Source organism: Trichosurus vulpecula, chromosome 6, assembly GCF_011100635.1.
Source record: "Trichosurus vulpecula isolate mTriVul1 chromosome 6, mTriVul1.pri, whole genome shotgun sequence".
NCBI lineage: Eukaryota > Metazoa > Chordata > Mammalia > Diprotodontia > Phalangeridae > Trichosurus > Trichosurus vulpecula.
In genome coordinates, this window is record NC_050578.1 from 1,121,283 (window position 1) to 1,142,562 (window position 21,280).

The following is a 21,280-nucleotide window of genomic DNA, read 5'->3' on the forward strand; positions in this document are numbered from 1 at the left end:
CTTCTTCCATCTCAGAGCATCCAACTCTTCCTTCTCTGAAACAACCACAAATCTATTTTTAAGCTAATGCCCTAGCTTTTTATTTCCTTCCACTTCTGATTTGGGCAATATTTTTCCATTCCTGACAAAGGTCAAATCTCTCCTCCCAAACCTGAGTTCCCTTTTGTCCCCCACTGACTTTTATTTCTCTTAATTTAAGGCACCTTTTAGGGTGTTTTTAGGGTGGAGAGGCAGTCATCAACCCATCCTAAGAACCTCAAGAACAGCTGCGGCAGAAATACAATACTGTATACTGGATAACAAGTCATTACCCAATTGTCCCTAAAAAGGATAAATAAAAAGAGATGCAGCAAATGACTCTTACTCAGGCATGCTTTGATATGCTTCAAAACCCAAGATTCTTGCTCTAAACCTAATTTAAAGGTTTGAGTATTAGGGAACAATTAGATAATGGTAGTGATGAAGATGCTTATGATGGTGGTGATGATGACAATTGTCCATAATTCATAAAGGTACATATGGACCTTACGAAAGGAATCTTAGTCAATAAATAATAATTCTTGAGCTTCTTTTTAGAATTTAAAGGGGCTTTCTGCCTCCAGAGAAAGAACTGATACTGTCTGAATACAGACCAAAGCATAGTATTTTTCTTCTTTCTTCCTTCCTTCCTGTCTTTCTTCCTTTCTTTCTTCCTTTGTTCCTTCCTTTTCTTCCTTTGTTCCTTCCTTCCTTCCTTTCTTCCTTCCTTCTTTTCTTTTTTTCTGTTAAAGTCTTCTTGCACAGAATGACTAATACAGAAATGTTTAACATGATTGTATATGTATAACCTATATCAGATTGCTTGCCATCTCAGAGGGTGGGGAGGGGAGGGAGGAAGGGATAGTATTTGGAACTCAAAACTTTAAAAAAATATATTAAAAATTATTTTAATATGTAATTGGAGAAAAATAAAATATTCATAAAAGAATTTAAAGTGTTTTAATTTTTTAAAGTACCTCCTATCTGTGGGGCAATGTGCCTGGTATTATCAAATGAACAAATTAATCTACTTTTTATGAATATACCCATACCAATGACCATGGCAGTCTCTCACTGCCCTATCAAGGTCCTGTTCTTTAAAGAAATAAAGTCCAGAAACATGCTATTTTGGTTAATATGTATATATGTTTTGCATATCTTCACGTGTAGAATGGTATAATATTGTCTTCCCAATGGGTAAGGGAAGGACTGAAGGGGGAGAGAGAATTAGAACTCAAAAAAGGAATGTTTAAAAAAACATAATTTTTAAAAATGCAGAACTATGCTATCTTGTTTAATTTTCTAATGGGGAATCACCTTGTAACTTTTTCCTGCAGTCAACTACAGATGCACCTTTGAAGTTTTTCTAAACAAAAAGCTCAGAGTGTCATAGTTCATGACTTATAGAAACAGGAAGACCCAAGAGGCTAGTTTCAGCCTAACATTTTTAGGATTTTTGTTGGCTTTTGCTCATAAAACTTGACAATGGATAATCAATAGTAATATCCCAAAAAGGGAGCTTTTATAATTAAATTGGAACTAAGATGATTTGCTTTGTTAGGTGAACTCTATAGGCTCCATGGAATGGCACATGATTCATTTATCTACTATCTTCCTGGCTCAGTGGTAGAACAGGTGCCTCTGAGAAACTGAGGTGTAGCTCCCTTTACAACATGAGGGTATTCCTCAAGAGTTCCCACCATGAAAGTTTCTCTGCATAAAATCTTGTTTTTTCTCAGTCTTCCTCCAAGGTCCATGAGGGCCCAACAGGGTTCTCTAGTTCATGTAGACCTGGCTTTGATCTTTGGGCATGTGGGGAGAGGGAGGGAGGGGAGGGGAAGCAGATTACCCATAGTAGGTTTTTGCATTAACAAAACTTCTGAGAGAGGAGCACCCATGTGACCAATGAGACTGAAGATCCATCAAAGTCATCTGAGGTTCCACACTATCTCTGCTGAGTGTGAGGAGGAGCCAGCCAAGCAGTTGAGTGATTGATTGTGCTTTACCCAGGCCAACAAAGAATGGACCAGTCAGCCAAGACACTATGCCCTGGAAGAAGCCAAGGGGCTACTGCCAACACCTCAGCCCAAAGTAAACTGGTGGGTGCTCTCAGAAAGGTAGGAAAAGGCTCAAAGGCCAGGAGCTGCAACTCCATCATCCAACTTGTTCCCTACATATACATGCTACTCTTTTCAAGCTTTAAATCTTAGCCCATTCATAGCAGGGATGGTGTGTGTGTGTGTGTGTGTGTGTGTGTGTGTGTGTGCGCGCGCGCGCGATGCAGGTGTCTGAACCACCAGAGTGAAGGGAGAGTGCGTTCCTGGTTTGAGGAATATTATGTAATTTTTGTCCTTGCTATACATTTTCAGTAAATATCCCTTTTGAAAAGCTATTGGGGGGCAGGGATAAGTCAAGATGGCAAAGTAAAAGCAGGGACTCACCTGAGCTCTCCCCCAAATGCCTCCAAATACCTGTAAAAATTACTCTAAACAAATTATAAAGTAGCAGAACTCACACAAAGACAGAGTGAAACAAACTTCCAGCTCAAGACAACCTGGTCAACAGGAAAGGTCTGTTGCACTGGGCTGGGAGAGGAATGCAGTCCATCATGGGCCTTGCCGGCATAGACTAGGCCTCAGCAAATCCAGAGCAATCCTCGGGAGACTGAATCACTGGCAGCTGAGGAGGTTTCCAGACTTCTCAACCCACAAACACCAAAGACAACCTAGAAGGTCAATAGGAAAGGTCTGTCGGATCTGGTTAAGAGAGGAGCGTGGTCCTGCCCCAGCCCCAGGGTGGTAGCAGCAGGGGTGGCTGCAGTGGCAGTGGCTGCTTCTGGAACTCTTGGTCCACAGACAGTGGGGGGATCAAACAACTGATCAGAAAGTGTAGTAGCAATTATATTTGAAGATGATTCTCACGCATTAATAGGCCATGTAACCTGCTTACTTCACAGGAAGCCTAAGTTACATGGTAGGAGAAGCTTCCTGACAGGAAAAGGATGTTATATCACAGAAAAATGCAGAGGGAGAGAGAGAAAGAGATGTTATGGCTATTAATGACTGCTAATGGCTACCCTCGGGATTGTTAGAACTGAACAGGCTGACTTAGCTGTACTGTGAGTTTGTTTTGGGAAGACCCCAGTAGGGGGTGGGAGAGGTTTTGGAATGTTGAGGCTCCAGGCTGTTATATGGTGTTTTAAGTTCCTTGCTGTTATGATAAAGTGGGCCAATTGGCTGTGGGAGCTGAACATGTGGTTATGGGATATGGTTTTCTGGTGTCTGAATAAATGTTATACTTCTTTTACCTGCTTTATGGAGAGCCTCTCATACTTTGAAATACAGAACTGCATAGGCATATTCATGATTATCGCTGATGTTGTGTTTATTGCCTTACTGTTTCAGAAGGAAATTACAGGGATCTCTTTGCTGGCATTGAGGCAGGATTCTTTTGCTTTGCCTATGCTTCGATCTGTCTCACAGTCATGGGTGGTGGTCCTGGGGCAAGGAGGAGCACTGACATAGCAGAGCTTCTGGCAGCAGTGGAGAGGGAACCTTCCTCACAGTTCAAAGGCAGAAAAGAGTGCTTGTGGTCACTCACAGACCAGAGCACAGGTCAGAAGAGGAGTAAACACCTCTCCTTAGATCATATCAGCTTGGAAGAACCAAAAACTTACAATTCCCTAGAAGCATCTCTGAAAACAATTGCAAAAACCCCTGAAGCTTAGGACAGTATGCCCTCCCACTAGAAGCAGAGCCCTACCTTAACAAAGAGCTCTAGAGTCAAGTAATTGGCTGAGAAAATGAGCAAATGGAAAAAATAACAGACTATAGAATCTCACTTTGATGAAAAGGAAGATCAAAACATACAAGCAGAAGAAGACAACAAAGTCAAAGCTACTACATCCAAGCCTCCAAGAAAAATATGAATTGTTCTTAGGCCATGGAAGAGCTCAAAAAGGATTTGGAAAATCAAGTAAGAGAAGTAGAGGAAAAATTGGGAAGAGAAGTGAGAATGTGTAATGCCGATCACGGCAGTACACCTGAGGACTGCTGCTGTGAATAATTTTAAGGGTCTAATCATATAGTATAATGAACTCTCTATTTATTCAGAACTAAATATTGTTCAATAAAGTAAAGCATAACATTCAAAGCAACATCCTTAAGCAAAACATATATATATATATATATATATATATATATATATATATATATATATATATATATATCAGTATGTCATATGGCACATAGCATATATCATTGTATTCAGTCACATTCCCCAAAATACTAAAACACTTGTTTACACAATCAGGGGGTCTCAGGCTACCACAACACATTATGCAGCATATATCTTTGCATCCCCAAAATCAGGGGCTCCCAGACCAGGGTCTTCCCTAGCACAACACATCCTTAAGGGGTAGCAGAAAAACCCTTAATCAATACCAAGTGTGCAAATAAAGTTCTCTTTCATCTTAACTTGAGGTTGACTTCCAAGTTCCATGGCTCTTCCTCTGCAGGCTGACCTCTCCCCACTCTCACCTGGATTCGCACACAGGCAGCTCCCGCTCCATGTTTCAGGTCACAGGGACTGCTCCACTCCAAGCTTTCCCCGTTCCTGCCTGACAGCAGGCTCCAGGGGCTCCTGCCTGCAGCTTCTGCCTCTGGGAAAACAGAGCTTAACAGGGCAACAACAATATTGACATACACTACCAGCACCAGCACCTCAATTCACTTTCAAAGGCCAACAACTCAATTCACTTCAACAGCTCTTAAAAGGGGCTTAAGCTAAGCGCAGGTTTCTGCCCTACAGCTCTATGTGCTTTCAAAGTTCTGAGGTTCCTTCAGCAAATCTCTGCCATCAAAGGTCTCCTTTCCACTCTCAGAGGTCTCCTCTCCACATTCTCTTCTTCTCAATGCTGGCTCACCCCTTCAATGCCAGCTCTCTCAATGTCTGCTTTCTCAACACTGGCTCGCTAGATATACAGTCCTACTTGGCATCTGATTGGCCAAAGCCCACTTGTACATGTCTGATTGGCTAGAGTCCACATGCATGTATCTGATGGGTTAGAGCCCACTTGCATATATGTCTGATTGGCTCAGCACAGAAGCATGTAGGACTGAGGCTGGGAAACTGAATAACACAAACAGAAAAACAGCAAAATATCCCACTTTGATTGCTGTTATGTTCCATCCCTCCAGGATCCTGGCCTCTACAATCTCAATAAGAGATTGTTACAGCCATGGATCCTGGAACGAAAAGAGGCATTATACTTTGTGATACCATCCTCGTCACCAAATGTAATGTCAATGCAATACCCATAGTAGCTGCTATGAATATGCATATCTATTTTTAGGGTAAATTCACAAAATATAATAAACTCTCTCCCTCCAAGATAAAATCAAAATATTTATTCAGATACCAGAAAGCAAATTTACCATGGTAACAAAAGTTTGTACACACCACCAATCCAGGGAGCACTGACATCTCAAGCATTCTTTCTCTTAGGCCTCCCCACAAACAAGTTCCCCCAGGAAAATTCCTCCCTCTGCCCAGTCACACTAGTTTCTCTCCCTCAGCTCTGGCTTAGCTCTCACTTCCTGCTCTTTATTCTGTTGAGCAAACTCCTCCTCATGGGTTCCATATGACCCAGGCTCCATGTAACTCAGCATTCATCACAGCTATGAGCTGGGCCAGAGCTCAAAGCAGGTCACATAGGCCTATCAATGGATGGAGAAGGTCTTCCTGTTTTATTAACATTAAAGAGTGATGCAAGAAAATCATGAAAAATAAGTCAACAGCTTGCTAGAGGAGACCCCCCAAAATACTGAAGAAAATAACTCCTTAAAAAATAGACTAGACCAAATGGCAAAAGAGGTCCAAAAAGCCAATGAGGAGAAGAATGCCATAAAAAAAACAGAATTGGCCAAAGGGAAAAGCAGGTTCAAAATCTCTCTGAAGAAAATAATGCCTTAAAAATCAGAATGGAGCAAATGGAAGCTAGTGACTCTATGAGAAATTATGAAACAATAAAATAAAACCAAAAGAATGAAAAAATAGATGACAACATGAAATACCTTATTGGAAAAATAACTGACCTGGAAAACAGATCCAGGACAGATAATTTAAAAATTATTGGACCACCTGAACACCATGATCGAAAAAATTTTTTTTAGAAGAAGCTAATTGATGTCAACTTGTTGATCCATATTGGGGAGCATATCTGATGGGGCCTAGTCCTTTCAGATCATCTCTTAGAACCCCTAGGGGGAAAAGTGTTATTCTCCTCTCTGGGTATTTAACTTTCTAGTGCAGTGTGAGAAGGGGAATCCTAAAATGCAGACTATGTTCCCCCCTGCCTCTGCATTCACCAGCTAAGCAAGGCTGGGTCAGTAAAAAGCGCAGGAGAGATTCTGCAAACCTCCTGAACACCATCTCCCCACAGGCTGCACTTTTCATCCCTCCAGTCTTTTGTGTTTTAACTGTTCTTTTTATGGGAGAGGAAATAGATAGCTACCCAATATTCAATAAACTACAGTGTCTCCCTGTTATCACCAGGATTATATGCAATAAAATCTTCTGCTGGATTTTAAAGTGCTTCATCAAGTGACCCTTCCTTAGCCCTACACACAGTCTTTTCCACCTCACTGTTTTCCTCCTTATCTATGATTGAGGGACCCTGTCCTCCTGGCTCTTCCTTGCACAAGACACTCCATCCTCCAGTGCCAGCTTCCTCCTCTTTTAGCCTAGCCTCCCTGGCTTCCCTGTTTTCCATCAAGCCCTAGCTAAAGTCCTACCTTCTAAAAGAAGCCTTTCCCTTCATGCCAGGGCCTTTCCTCCAAATTATCTCATTTATAGATTGTTTGTACAGATGTTTACATGTTTCCCCCATTAGACTGTGTCCTCCATTAGAGCAGGTCCTGGTTTTGCCTTTCTTTTAGCATGGTGCCTGGCATATAGTAGGCATCTAATAAATGTTGTTGACTTGACAAGACTTGACTTCCAGTTCTATATTATTCTGAACAGTGGGTAAGTATCTTCCGAGAAGGGACCCTGTCCGTGACTTTTAGTGTTGCATTGTCCTTAGGCTGTACCTTGGGAAATTTTCCCTGGAACTCTGAGATGGGGGCAAGGAGCCTCACAGGGCAAGAAAAGCAGCTCTCTAGGCGCAGGATCCTGCAGGACTGCCCTCAGAGTGTGTGGGTCTCCCAGTGGGCCTCCCCCAGGACAGGCCGGCAGACCTCCTGTAATTGTTAGCTCCTCATCCCAGCCTTGTTCAGTGGAATTCAGGCAGAAATGGTTCTGGGCCAGGTCACTAGCCTAAGGCTCCTCTTTTATCTCTCCGGTTCTGTAGGCTGGACCAGAGTAGATAAAGTGGCTTCTGTTTTACAATCTCATCAAAGTACTGGGAGATCTACTTTTCTGTGAGTGTGCTGGAAGGATCTTGGAGACAATCTCAGTATAATAATCAACGAGAACAAGCATTTATTAGACATTTACTATGTATCAGGCATCATGGTAAGTACTGGGGCTTCAAATACAAGCAATAGAAAGACAGTCCCTGGGGGAGCAGAAAGGGGGAATGGAGCTGAAGCCTAGAAAGTCTGAAATGGGGCCCATGAAGTCAAGCTGGCCTGGGGCTCTGGGAGGAACTCACCAATGGGAGAAGTAGGCTGGCCTTGGGGGAGAATATTCCAGAGTAAAAGGCCAGAGGGGTGGTAGACCTGTAGGTTGTACCAGGTCAAGGAGGCCCCAGGAACTGAGGAAAAGTTCCAGGATGAACTAGCATTAAACTAGGCATTGTTTTAAAGTCCAGAAATTCCAGAGTCAGACCCAGGAAGAGAAGATGGATAGAGTGCTTGTCACTTAAGAAATGCTGATGGACTGCCCTCCCCCCCCCCATGCCCACTGCTTGTTGATTGAATTCAACTTACAATATGTTAACAAAGAAACTTCAAACAAACCTCTGAGTCATCCGGATTTGTTTATAGCAACAGAAGATTTATCTAGTGATTCAGAATCAGATCATTGCCACCAGAAATAAGGAAAAGGTTATCCTTAGACTACAGAGTTATTGATTAATGTATATATTGCAGTGAAATGATGCAAACCATGCAACATATCAGTGAGTTATGAAATGTTAGCATTGACTGAGTAACCTGGAAAGCCATGATCAAATCACCAGAATAAGCCACCAGGCGTTCTCTAACCTTCATTAGCTAACAATGAAAAATCTCTGCACCACAAACACAAAACCAAAAATACTTTGGAGAATTTAGCAAAGAAACTGTCCTGGAACCAAAGAATTATCACAGAAAAAACAGCATTTCCCCCAACCACCCAGTCATAACTCTGACCAAAAAAAGCCAATTAAGAACAATGTTTTCAATAGATGTCTTCATGCTGAATACACACAATCTCCAAGTGATGGGGAAGCCAGACTAAGCTGACACAAAGTGGTCAGAGCTCTGAGTCTTAGCACATAAGACAGGCTGCACAGAAGCCATCACTGCACCAAAGTCATGGCCATCCCTAGAAATGGAATATTCTAGTGGAAGGGATGATTGAATTTTGTTTCCACAGAAATTATATGAAACATGATTTGATGGGGTGATGGTGATGGGTGATGGGGTGCTGGGGTTCTTGTGCTTGGACCCTAATTCTAACAGCCTCTGCTTGGGTGCCTGTGCCTGGACCCCAGTTCTAAAGTCACATCTCTCCCTAGCTTCAAAGCATTGGCTCTAGCAGATTCTCTCCAGTTCAAGGGCAGCATGCCTTAGCAGAACACTTGTCTCTCCTCCTGATACTATGGTCAGATGCACCTATAGAATTTATTAGTTTGGACTCCTTGTGTATTGCTAATTGGCTGTGCACTGGGACATAACAATATTTACTACTTACTGAACTTCCTGATATATATCCTAGACATAGTCAAATATATACTCCCTTACATTCACCTTGTCTAATGACATTTGATGGAAGCCACCTGGATATTCCCAGTCAGCCATGACCCATGGTTGACTTAGTTACGTTTCACAGTCAAAACCACACCCCCAGGTAGCCCCACCTTGGGCTATTTCCCAGTGAACTCTGGGTAAGATAACTGTGTAGTAGATACAAAAAGTGCATGCTCCTTTAAGAACTGACCACCCCTTAACCACTCCCTAATCCCACCTCAAAACACCTAATTGACAGGTTTCACCCCCAAATCTCGTCTTTAAACTTTCCCTGTAGCCCTATAGGGTTGCAGGTTCGCTAAGAAGTCTTGCCTGCTGTAAAGCATAATAAATCTTTGCCACCTTGACTTAAATAATGTTTGAGATCATGAATTCATTCCAGACAGCCCTGACCCTCTCCAGTACTCAGGTCTTTGAGGGGCACTCCCTCTCAATCACCCCATTTGGGAACTCCAGTCTTGGAGTTCCTGAACCTTGTCTCCCTCAACCCTCAACACCAGCTAATGTGAGAGATAAAAATGCCTGTAGAGGAGGGTGTTGGCTGCCTGATAATCAGCATATCTAACACTAGACTCCTTTTCTTTGTTCTGAGAAAGCCGTGTTCCTGTGTATAAAAAAACCAAACAAACAAACAAAAAACTGTTGGAACAGGTGTGGTTTACAAAGGATGAGATCCCATTAACCCAGCCCAGGTTTAGATAATGAGACTCTTATTATGGATATCCTGGGTTCCAATCTTCAACTCTCAACTTTTGTCAGTTGGAAATACTCCTTTCTCATGCTATCTGATGCAGACAAACTGAGAGGAAACTAAAAGCATTTATTAAATAAAGGATAAAGTCTGAGGATGAAAGAGTGAAGAAGGAATTGAATGTGGAGATGAGGGATATAATCAGGGGGTATAGACCCCCATGGGGGTGGGGTTTAGCTGTTTTCAGATAGCTGTGAACTCTGACCTGACCAATGGGATGCAGGAGGGAAATTCAAATCAGGATGATTATAAAAAGCTTTTGTAACTGTCTTAAGGTGTGCTTGTGCCTACGAAGTGACCTTTTTTCACAAGGGGTTAAAGGCCAGGTCACCTGTCAGAAATGACATGAAATAAAAATCTTTTTTCCTAAATTCACTCATGGCTAGGTGGAATTATTGGTAAGATAATTATTTCTCACACTAGTTACCCACCAGCAGTGGTGGAGCTTCTCCCATCTACTTATTCTCTCCCAACCTCATTCCCAATGGTTAGAATTCTTACTTTCCAACTTTGATATTATTGAATAATTGGCAACCAAAAAGCAAGCCACCTCCTCCACATCCCCTGCTACCCATTCTGTCATTCCCCCTGCCCCCGCCAACTCCACATTACCCCCCTACACAGTCACAAAGTTTTATTCCATATCTACTTTAGTTTTCCACTGTGCCCTCTCCAACTCCTGTTCCATAATTAATCAATTTTCCTCATTTTAAATCACTTCCTCCTATGTGCCTTCTCCTTTCACCCACGAAGTCCTGGCTCTATCTAGATGACATTGGATCTTTGGTCATCTCTCCCCCTGCTCTCCTACCCCCAGCAGACTGGTCCCAAAGAGGGGTAGACAGCTGTGATGACCCACCTGATGAATTTGTAGAGATCTGGAGCCATCTATGAGGAGTTATAAAAAGCTACAAGGGGAGTATCAGAGCACTACAAGGGGGACCCAGCATCTGATGAACACTGAGGAAAGGTTGGATGAAAGCACTGCTGCTGACAGTGCCTGGAGGCTGGGACTGCAAGGTGCAAAAGCTTTAGAGAGGGGAATGGAAGGGGGAGGGGAATAAGCATTTCTAAAATACCTATTATGTGCCCAAGATTAAGCTAAGCACTTTACAAATATTATCCAAGGAGAAACAGCCCCTGAGTAGCACCTGCCAAAGCCCAGCACAAGTTGGTACTTCTCATGTTGCAGGCTTTGAGGAGGGGGATAGTTGGGGATCAGTTGTGTGTCTATTCTCTGTGCAAACTTAAAAAACTCTTATTGGTTCATTTTGCCCTGGAACAAACTTGCTCTTGTTTCAAGTATAAGCCTCACAAGTCCATGTGTTTGTAAGAGGAACTAATGATGACTGCCTAGGGCCATTGGATCCCGGTGCTTTGGGAAGATCCGAGGGGGCAATAAGATAGAGAAGTCCTCCAAGTGGGCCTGTTCCCTCCAGCCAGAAGTCAGTCAGCCTGGCTATACTAGTGGGTAACAGAAGAAAGAATGATGGCGTCCTTCCATAAATCCCAAGGGAGTCTGTAGAGTGGTCATTAATATTCTAACATAAAAACAAAGCCCACACAGTGACCTTGGAGAGGGACAATCATCCCTGTAACCTGTTGTGTCCTTCCTCCAACCCTTTCTATGTTTGATAAATCCTGAGAGCATCTATCTACTGCAGAGTACTGTGCTAGGCACTCCAAGATTCAAAGACAGAACATGAGGTAGTCTTGCCCTCAGGAAGCTTATACTTTACTGGGACAAGACAACATGTATACAGGGAAGTTAAGCAAAGATCCTTCCAAGGAGACAGTTCTAACAACTTAAGGAAGCAGGGAAAAAATCCACCTAAGAAGTAGCACCTGGCCTGAGAGTGAAAGAAACTCAGTGAACTGCCATGGGAGTGATGGCCCAGTGGATTTTCATTTCTTTTTGTCTCAAAACCAGGAAAACTTTATTCTATTCTCTTGTTTTGTTATTAACAGAGAGCAGAGGAAGCAAAAGTATTACAGGTTGATAAGATAAGCACAGCCTTTTCTCTCAGGGCAAATCCTGGCCACAAAAAAGAGGAGGAAAAACGGGGTAGAGGTATCCTCACCCCAACAATCTCTTCTTCCCACGGTCAAAAAGGAGGACACAGACCTCAGGACAGAACAAGGCAGACCAGTCCATTACTGTGGTGTCACAGAACCATTGCTCTAATGTCTGGGCTAGGCTGGGTTCAGTTTAAATGGCAAGCTCCTGGGACAGTGTGCTGACCTCTGAAATCCTATCCCTTCTGTCAATATTTTTCTATATTTCTGGCCAGTCTCCACCCAGGCCTCTATTTCAAAACTGGCCCATCTCCCAAAGAGATACATATGCACAGACCTATGTCTCTCTGTAACTGGATGGTATTCCAGGTGAAGCAAGACCGGGCACAATGGAACATTCCTTTCTCTTCGGTGGGATGGCTGCCATTTTTATGGCATACATCATCACAGTCCATGCTTCAAACAGGCAATTCAAGATATGGGGTTTTCCCAATGCCTAATTCCTCTGTTCAGAAATTGAATGAATGGAAAACCTCTTCAGTTCATCCAACAATTGTTTTCAGAACTTTTTGATATCAGAATAAAATGGATTTTACAGCATGATGACAAATCTTGATCATCTCAAAACCAATTAAAATGTTTATTATTACTGAGACAATAAATGCACCTTGAATGAAATGTGCATTGTAAGGCATGCAAATACTGAGAAATAACAAGCTCTAATCCTTTATATTTATCTACCCCATAATTTAACTCCCCCACCCCACTCCCTCCAATCTTTTTATGGTCAGATCTTTATCGGATTGGTGAGATCAGATGGATTCAAACTTTGGTCTTACCTGTTTTAACCAAGATCACAAAGGTATAAACTGGGGGAAAATTATATGATCCAAAGTCACCCCTCCAAGTTTTCAGGCCTATAGATTATCAGAGAAAAACACAGAATTGTATACTGGCAGGTTAAAGGTTAGCATTTGGTATCTTGAAATTTTTATTTTATTCTCTCAAAGTAATACCTCCCTTTGGTGCTGGTCTCTTTGTACAATGGAAAGAGTGTGTATTTGGGCTTGGAAGCCCATGGTTCACATTCCTACTTCTGTAACTACTCCCGTGAACTTTTGGCCCATGTCTGTACCTGTAAAATAAGGACATCAGACCAGATCAGCACTTTTTAACCTCAGGTCACTGGCCAGATTTCAGGGAATTGGTAAGTTTGGATGCGGGGAAAAAAATCATGATTCCTAGTCCTGGGTTCATAAAAACTTTTTCTGATAAAAACCCAGCTTGGGTTTCCCCTGAGTTTTGCTTCATGTGAGTTTGGGGGATCCTAGAAGTGGTAGCTTCTCAAAGCCACAGTCATAGGGTTGCTTAAGCTAGGAGGTGAGGGAGTAAGGTAAAAAACACACTGTCTCTGGAATCCAAGAATGGGATTCAAACCCAACCTTTGACTTGGACTGCCTTAAACAACTCACTTGACCCTTTGGGTTTCCTCATCGCTAATGGAAGGGTGTCTGGGGCCCCTTCCAGTGAGAGATCTATAATCCTCTGGCCCTAAGAGTTGCCAACATCCTCAAAAATAAGAAAGTAGTTCAATGAATCAACTTGAAATGATAGTTGTAAAAAGAAAACAACTATGAAAATAAATGATTAATAAGGGATCATATATAGGCAGGATGCCTAGTCATATTCTATGAGTAGAGAACCCAAGTGGCATGTTAAGCCACATTCTCCAAGTGTACAGGATGCTCCCTGGGTTGACTCTTCCTGACAATTGCCAAAGGACACATGGAAGCCAGATGGTTTCCCTACCCACACTGGAGGGAACGAAAGCAAATTCCTGCTACTAAGCACCAGTGTTCCATGGTATAGTTCCTCCCAAGGGTAGTTCCCATCAGAATTATGGGTGATTTGTGCCCTGTTTCTCTTTTGCCTGATCCAGTTGTGAAGAATTGTGGTCTGCCAAGGGCTTAGAGAATTCAGATGGGAGCCACCAAGAGCATAGAAAGATGCTAAAATCAGTAACTGTATAAACTTTCACTCCATCTGTGGAAGTGTCGTCACCATGGACATTTAGGGTTAGGGAAGTGACTCTAGGTATATTTATGTAAAGTTCCCAAAGGTCAATAACACTTATCTCAAGAAGACTTCCTCAAAAGAAAAGAACCAGGGTGGAGGCCGGGGACAAAGACAACATGAAACACCATTTCCTGAGACAGTTGATGACTGCTGATGGTTTTAGGGAATGTGATTACAAAGTGAACACCAGGAAAACATCTTCTGGTATTTATGAACTGGCAATACTTACAATGGAAAAGGAAGCAGAGAAAATTCTATAAAGGACCTACTAAGGCCCTACATAAGAAATCAACATGTACTCCACATAAGAGTAGGTCAAGGTCAAGAGTGAAAAATGTGTTCTCTAATATGGTTTAGGAGAAATGAAAGATGCCCAAAGTTTGTGAACTACAAAGAGAGCTTACAAATAGAGGTCTGAAATCTCAAAGGAAATAAGGAGAAAGGGTATGAATGAAGGAGGAATGGTCCTTCCAGACTTCAAAATTGTACCATAAAGAAGCTATCATCAAAGCTATCTGGCCACGGGTTAAAAAAGAAAGATGATTAGTGGAAAATACTAGAAGAAGAAAAACCAGGAATGATTGAACTCAGTGACCCCATGGGAACTCAGCACTTTGTCCAGAACTGCTGGACAACCTGAAGAAAGCCACTTGGTAGAAATTAGGTTTAGACCATGTCTCAGAACATATCCCACAAATTGCTCAAAATAGATAGGCTTGAATCATTGCTTAGGGGCACCCCATTTTCTTTTAGAAGGAGCTGCAATCTGAACTTTCCAGCTGGCTCTCCGTGTTCCAACGGCAGTTCTGCTCGGTTTCTACACCACAGATGCCTCACACTGGGAGACCCCTGGCTTCCCCTTTTACAGCTCCCTTTTGTGCACTGCCTGCGCCAATTAGGTTAGAGATTCCTTGAGGCAGGAACTCATTTTCCTTTCTCTTTTGTATGTCCCAGTGTTAGCACAGTGCTTGGCACATAGTAGGCACTTAACAAATGATTATTAAAATGAATTGAACTATTAAAAAACAACCCTAGAGGAGAACTAGAGCCGGTACATTTTACAGTGCTGGTTAGGGAGAGAGCTTTGAAACAGACAAGAGATAGAGAAAATTACTTCACATCCAGCTACCTCTCCAATCCACCACCTGCCTGGTCCACTGAAGGATGGCTCCCTTTTGCAACAATTCAACTAGCAGCTGCTATTGGGGCCCAACAACAAGAATGCTGCCATCTGCTTTACTAAGGAAAGCAACATTAAGGGGTTAACAATTTTACTTTAATCCAACATATACATAGAAACTCACTTAGTTCAGGGGAAGAAGCCAGCACCCTGAACTTCAGAATAAATACAAACAAATTACAAACATACATTTATAAACAGACCATAGTTACCAAGAAAGCATCAACATCTGAGTTCACAAGCTGGAGGGCTCTTAACTACAGCTGCCCAGAGTCTCCACATCAACACTCCTCCAAGAGTGAGAGCCGCCCATGCCCATGCCCACGCCCATGCCCACCCCCACCCCCACCCCCACTCCCTCCACAAATAGCTCTGTTCTCTCTTTTTATACCCTCTTTAGCCATCATCAAACATCATCTGAGCTACCAGAACTTAGGCTCCTACTATTGGCTCTGGTCTTGGCAACTCCCCTTAGGACCCTGAGGGCTTCATACCCACATAGGCTTAGCACCTAGTGGATAGGGGTTTGGGCCTGGGGCTTTGCACCTAGTAAGGCTCAAAGACAATTAGTTTATCATTCTAAAACAGTTAAAAAGTCCCAATTTAATTGATATTACACTCCCCTAAAGCCTGCTCCCTGATTGGGAACCCACTTCCTGCAGTGGATCAGTATGGCCACAGGAGCCTCAGCTGCACAGCTCCGCAACTGGCTGGCCTTGTCCTGCTGAAGATGGTGGCCCTTCTCTCCCTCTTTCCAATAAAGTGTTCCTTTTTGGTTTGTCTTTCACTATTCCAATGGAAGTTCTTAAGAGTAACTACCATTTGTCTTTTTAAACTTCTTTCTTTTTTTATCTCCAGAGTTTAGTACAGTGCTTGGAAAATATTAAGTACTTAACAAATGATTTCCCCCTTCCCACTCCCTCATCCCCCCCCCACCCCATTCCTGTCTCTCTATCTCTGACTCCTTCTCTCTTTATCTCCATCTCTTTGTCTCTCCTCCCTCCCCCCTCCCCCCCACCCAGGCCAATAACCTGTTAAGGCAATCAGTAAATGAGAAGATCTTTCCTGCCCATTTGAATAGGCTTAAGGTGGGGCTCCAGGTGGGGCCAACTAAGGTAGGTCTGATTAGATCTTTGCTCCTAAATTTGCCCCAAGCCCCCTAATTACCAGGTGCTATGAAGCCCCCCAGGGTCCTAAGGGGAGGTGCTAAGACCAGAGCCAATAGTAGGAGCTTAAGTTCTGGTCGCTCAGATGACGTTTGATGATGCCTGAAACCGTAGAAAAAGAGAGAACACAGGTTGGAAATTGAGACATGTCCAAGGTAGGAAAAGGAGCAACGTCAGCAACAGCGGCAGCCAAAGCCCAAGCAGAAGGAGCTGAAGCAGCAGGCGCTGCTGGGAGCAGGGCTGACCCTCGTATGGACTGGAGAGTGCTGAGCAAGGGCTTGAGGCCTTACCAGAGTGGGGAAGCACGAATATGATTTAGTTTAATGTCATCATGTTTTTCTGTAACCTCCTGGTTACTCTTGTGAGGCGGACTTATTGGGCCTGGAGGCTTTTGGCCAGGAGATTGAATTGGTTACGCTGTTTCCTGGGTCTGCTACTTTGGAGCTTGAATAAATGCTTTAATTCTTCTGCCTTCCACTTAGAGAATTCCTTATATCCTGCAGTTCTGAACCATTCAGGCATATATAGGATTTTCTTTGAAATCATGAATTCTGCCTTCATGGTATATAACTGAGCTGTGAAAGACAAAACAGAAGGTTCGATCTGAGCTGAGTCTTGAAGGAAGCCAAGAGGCAGAGGTGGGAAGGGAGAACATTCCAGGCATGTGAGACAAGTGTCCCACTAATCAATCAGGACACACTGTGGAAGCTGGAGATGGCTCTGAGAATAGAAAAAATGAGACTCAAACTGGACCAGATCCAAACTACCCAGAGTAGCCACACACTAGAAACAGAAGAATTGGGGTTATCAAGGTTTTTAAAGGGGAACAGGTAAGACAAAAGCATGGAAAATGTTATGGACTAGTACTGATAACTACTTGCCTGCTGTATATAAAAATTTTCCAACCTTTATAAAATTCTATGAAAAATGCAAAAAAGTGTTCAAGTAATCAAACACACACATATGTGCCTGGCACATAGTAGGTGCTTAATAAATTTTTGTTCCCTTCCCCCCTTATTGTTTGCTAAACTTTTTTTAAAAAATTATTCAGCAGAGCAAAATACTACTTTTCTGGTTTCCTCCAACCTTAGGTTGTCTGCCTCTGATGCTTCTGGGCAATTGCCTGAAATATCATATTGAGGGCTGGAGAAAAGCATCCTGTGTTTCCAGAAGGGCAAACATCCTCAGAGTGGCTTGCTAAGGTCTGTCTTCAAGGTCAGGTGCTTTGCTTTATAGCAACCTCACCTATGCTTCCAACTTTGCTCTTTTGATGGTGTTCCAGTATTCACAGGGCCATTTCTGCATAGCTATATTCCCAAATCTGCTCCTATTTTTTTCTCTCTCCTCTAGTGAGATTTTCTAGTTTGCCCGAAATGATCAATTTTCTGATTTGGGTGTCACCCTACCTTCTTGACTTCTTTAATGGACTTTCAAACACTGTCACAAGTTCCATTCTCTTTGGGGAGACATCTTTTATTTGTTTTTTTATTCTTTTAGTCTGGATTTCCATGCCCCCCCCAACTTTCTCATAACACATTTTCTTTATATTACCGTCTTGAGTAAACAAACCCGTATTTCTTCACCTGGTTCCAATCTACCTTCCCCAACTTATTTGCCATCACTTTCCTTCCCAGAGTCTTCAGTCCAACCCAAAGGGGCTTCCCCCTGCTGCTCACATAAGACATCCCACTTCTGTCTCCACATATAACTGTACAAGCTTTCCCCCTTACTGGAATGCATTCCACCCTTGCCTTTCTCTTCACCTCAGAATCCCTAGGTCATTACAAAGCTCAGCCCAAACATTTCCTCCACCCAGGAGGATTTTCCTTATCTCTCCAGTTGCAGGTGTCTCCTCACCAAAGCTCCCCTGTATTTATTTTGTATCACTTGTACTCAGTGATATCCTGGTAAATGTTTAACAACCAGCTCTCTAGGAAAAAATATCCATAAGATACTTCTAGGTTTATTCTGCTGTATTAACCTTTTCTCTATCATTTTAAGTCTACTCAATCAACAAAACAATAAATCAAGCCCTGATTTGTAGTTTTCTGATTTCTGAGGTGTTAACGCTCACACTGAAAATTTAACAATCAGCTCTTTGGAGCAAGCTGAAGCAAGTTCCAGCCCAGGTTTGCAGCACATGCACATACTGTTCTCCCCAACAGAATCCCAGCTCCTTAAGAACAGGGGCTGTTTCATTTTTGTCTACATATCTCCACCTCATCTGCCTCCAGCCTGGCACAAATAGTACCAGGGAGGGCTTAATGAAGGCTACTGGATTAGTCAATTGATCAATTGAGGCCCTGTGGATTCTCTGTGAGATTCCCACATGATCAGCACTTTCCTGGCCCCTTGGATCTTGTCGTTGGGGTGGCTGTGGTTGCTTGGCTGGTGTTATTCTTTCCTAAATTTAGGGCTACATTTTTTTTGAGACAATGAAGGAGAACTAGGTTGAAACTTGTCTACGTACTGCGTTATCTTCCCTAAAGTCCTCATGCCACATTCAATGGAAAGGCCACCCACAAGGGACCAAAGAGTACTCATTGGGAAGACACATCAGAGATCAAACAATCCAACCCCCTCATTCCATGGCTGAGGAAAGAGAGGCCTGGCTAGACTACGTGACTTGCCCAAAAAGCCCAGAATAAAGACAAGATTTTCATATGCCGACGTTATGCCAAATCCAATGACCTTTCCATTTCACTCTGCCACCCCATTTGACATAGGCTTCATAAGCCTGATTTTTCGGCCTCAAACTCCATCATCAGTTGGATGCCCTTAAGTATCCCAGCATCAATTGTACTATTGGAAAAAAAATGGACATTTTTATTATAGCACAAAGGGATTTTTCTGAAAATTAATGACATTATATAATTATCTACAAAGTCATTTGGCACACTTAGGAAAAAGGTTGCAAGTGATTCATTATTTGTTATTACCCTAACATGGCAGCAAATTGGGATTGGGGATCCTAAACCCCCAACACATGGGGGTTGTTGCATCATTAATTTCAAAAGTTGGATTCCATGTTAATGGAATTTGGGGGTACTTAGGAAACCCTCAGGAACCATAGATGTCCTTCTACAAGACTGTTTTTACACTATTATTTCTCAATTTAGAAGGGAAAATACCCTTGAGAATGAAGATAGGAAAAGCTATTCTCATGGCCATGTTCACCAACAAATATCAGTTCTTTAAGGGTGTAGAAAGAGATGTGGGATGACTGAGCCTGTCATCTGGCAACATGTATCAATAGTGCCACCTTTACTTTACCTTGGGCTCTTTTCTCCAGCTATTGCGGAGCATTCTCGGAGGTAAATACATCACACAATTCATCTGGATAGATATCTCTCCCAAATTTCCCCAATAATCATATTTCTGTTCTATCTTTTATATAATACTGATATGACCCACTTTGGGGTCCTCCTCACACAATTCTAGAGAGTTCCCTTCTCAGGCTATGACATTTTAAAAAATTTGTCAGATTCTATCTTTATTTATGCAAATAATGGTATTAGAATTTAACTGCAACCTTATCTTTGAGAAAAGCATAATACATTTCTATAGTAATATAATAGTATAGTGAGACCAAAAATATACAGAATTAACTTGATAGGCATTACATATTTTCAGAAACTTCCCTACACTGAACCGTGGCAAGTATGCCTTCAGTCTAACAAACACCCTGAATGACAGGGTCAGAAAATGGAAAGGTCTTTACAGGCTACCATGATACATTAGATCTAATAAGAGGAAATTTAATTGCTGTCACTAAAAAAATTCCCAAATTTGGTTTCGAAATTCAGTTTCACGTGGTTGTAAGAGGAGAGGCATAGCTAGGTAGCAGTCATTGTAAACACTATCTCAGGATTAAGGGAAAAGCAAACTTGAATCTACAGTTGTATACTGCAGTCCAAAAACATTAATGAGAACTCAGGTCCATTAAGAGAGGCTATCGTTATCAAAAGAAAAAATCTCATTATACTCCACTCGGATCACAGCACATCTAGGCTATTTTGTGGAGTTTTCAATAAGACATTTTAGGAAAGACATTAATGAATTGGAGTGTTTCTAGAAGCAGGCAATCAAAAGGGTGAGGAGACTAGATAGCATGACAAAAAAGAGTTAATTGGAGGGCTTACCTATAGTTATCCTGATAAAGAGAAACTCATCTGATGGCAGAGATTTGCGATCTCTCTTGTAATATTTGAAACACTGTCAAGCAGAAGAAGAATTAGCATTGTTCCACTTGGCACCAGAAAGTAGGACAATGAACACTGAGTAGATGTTGAAATGGGGTAGATTTAGACTTGATATAACAACACAATGATTTTGATGATGTGGACAACAATAAAATTCCCTACAGTTTAGAAGAAGGGACCAAAAATGTAACGAGCTTCCATAGGAAATAGCAAGGCTAGCTGAGTACTTTTTGGAGATGTAGAGAGAATGTGGTCCCAATTGACATTCGTCTAGATCAGGGGTGGGCAGCCTTTGGCCTCGAGGCCGCAGGTAGCCCTCTAGAGACTCAGGTGGGGCCCTTTGACTGAATCCAAACCCCCAGCATAAAAGGATTTGTTCTATAAAACGTGTACTCAGTCAAAAGGCCACACCCAAGGACCTAGAGGGCCTCATGTGGCCTCGAAGCGGCAGGTTCCTCACCCCTGGATTCCAGGTTGTCTCCGAGGCTCTGCCAAAATCTGACATTCTATAATTCTGCAATATTATTCAGAAAGCCAGTCTAGTTACATCAAAAGGCTGGTCATCAAGAGTTCAATTATTTGGGCCATGCACCTCCAAGATATTACTGTTCCACATCTCTTCTTTTCACTACTAACCTGCCTCTGCCTCTTCATCAGCTTCGTATTTCTCACATCCCTCCCTGCCCCATCTCTACCAACCACCAAAAGGTTACCATTAAACTCTTAACAGCTAGTCCCCTAGTCTGGTTTTTTTTTCAGCCCTTATCCTGCTTGAAAGGGATGGGCTGGCACCTGCCCATGCTTCCTCCCAGAGGTGGGGCCTGTGGCATAACCTATTAGGCTCTTTTCCATGTGCTAGTTGCTGTTCCCCTTTGTTTTTATTCTTTATTATGAGAGATGTCTCTTTGGGAGGAGGA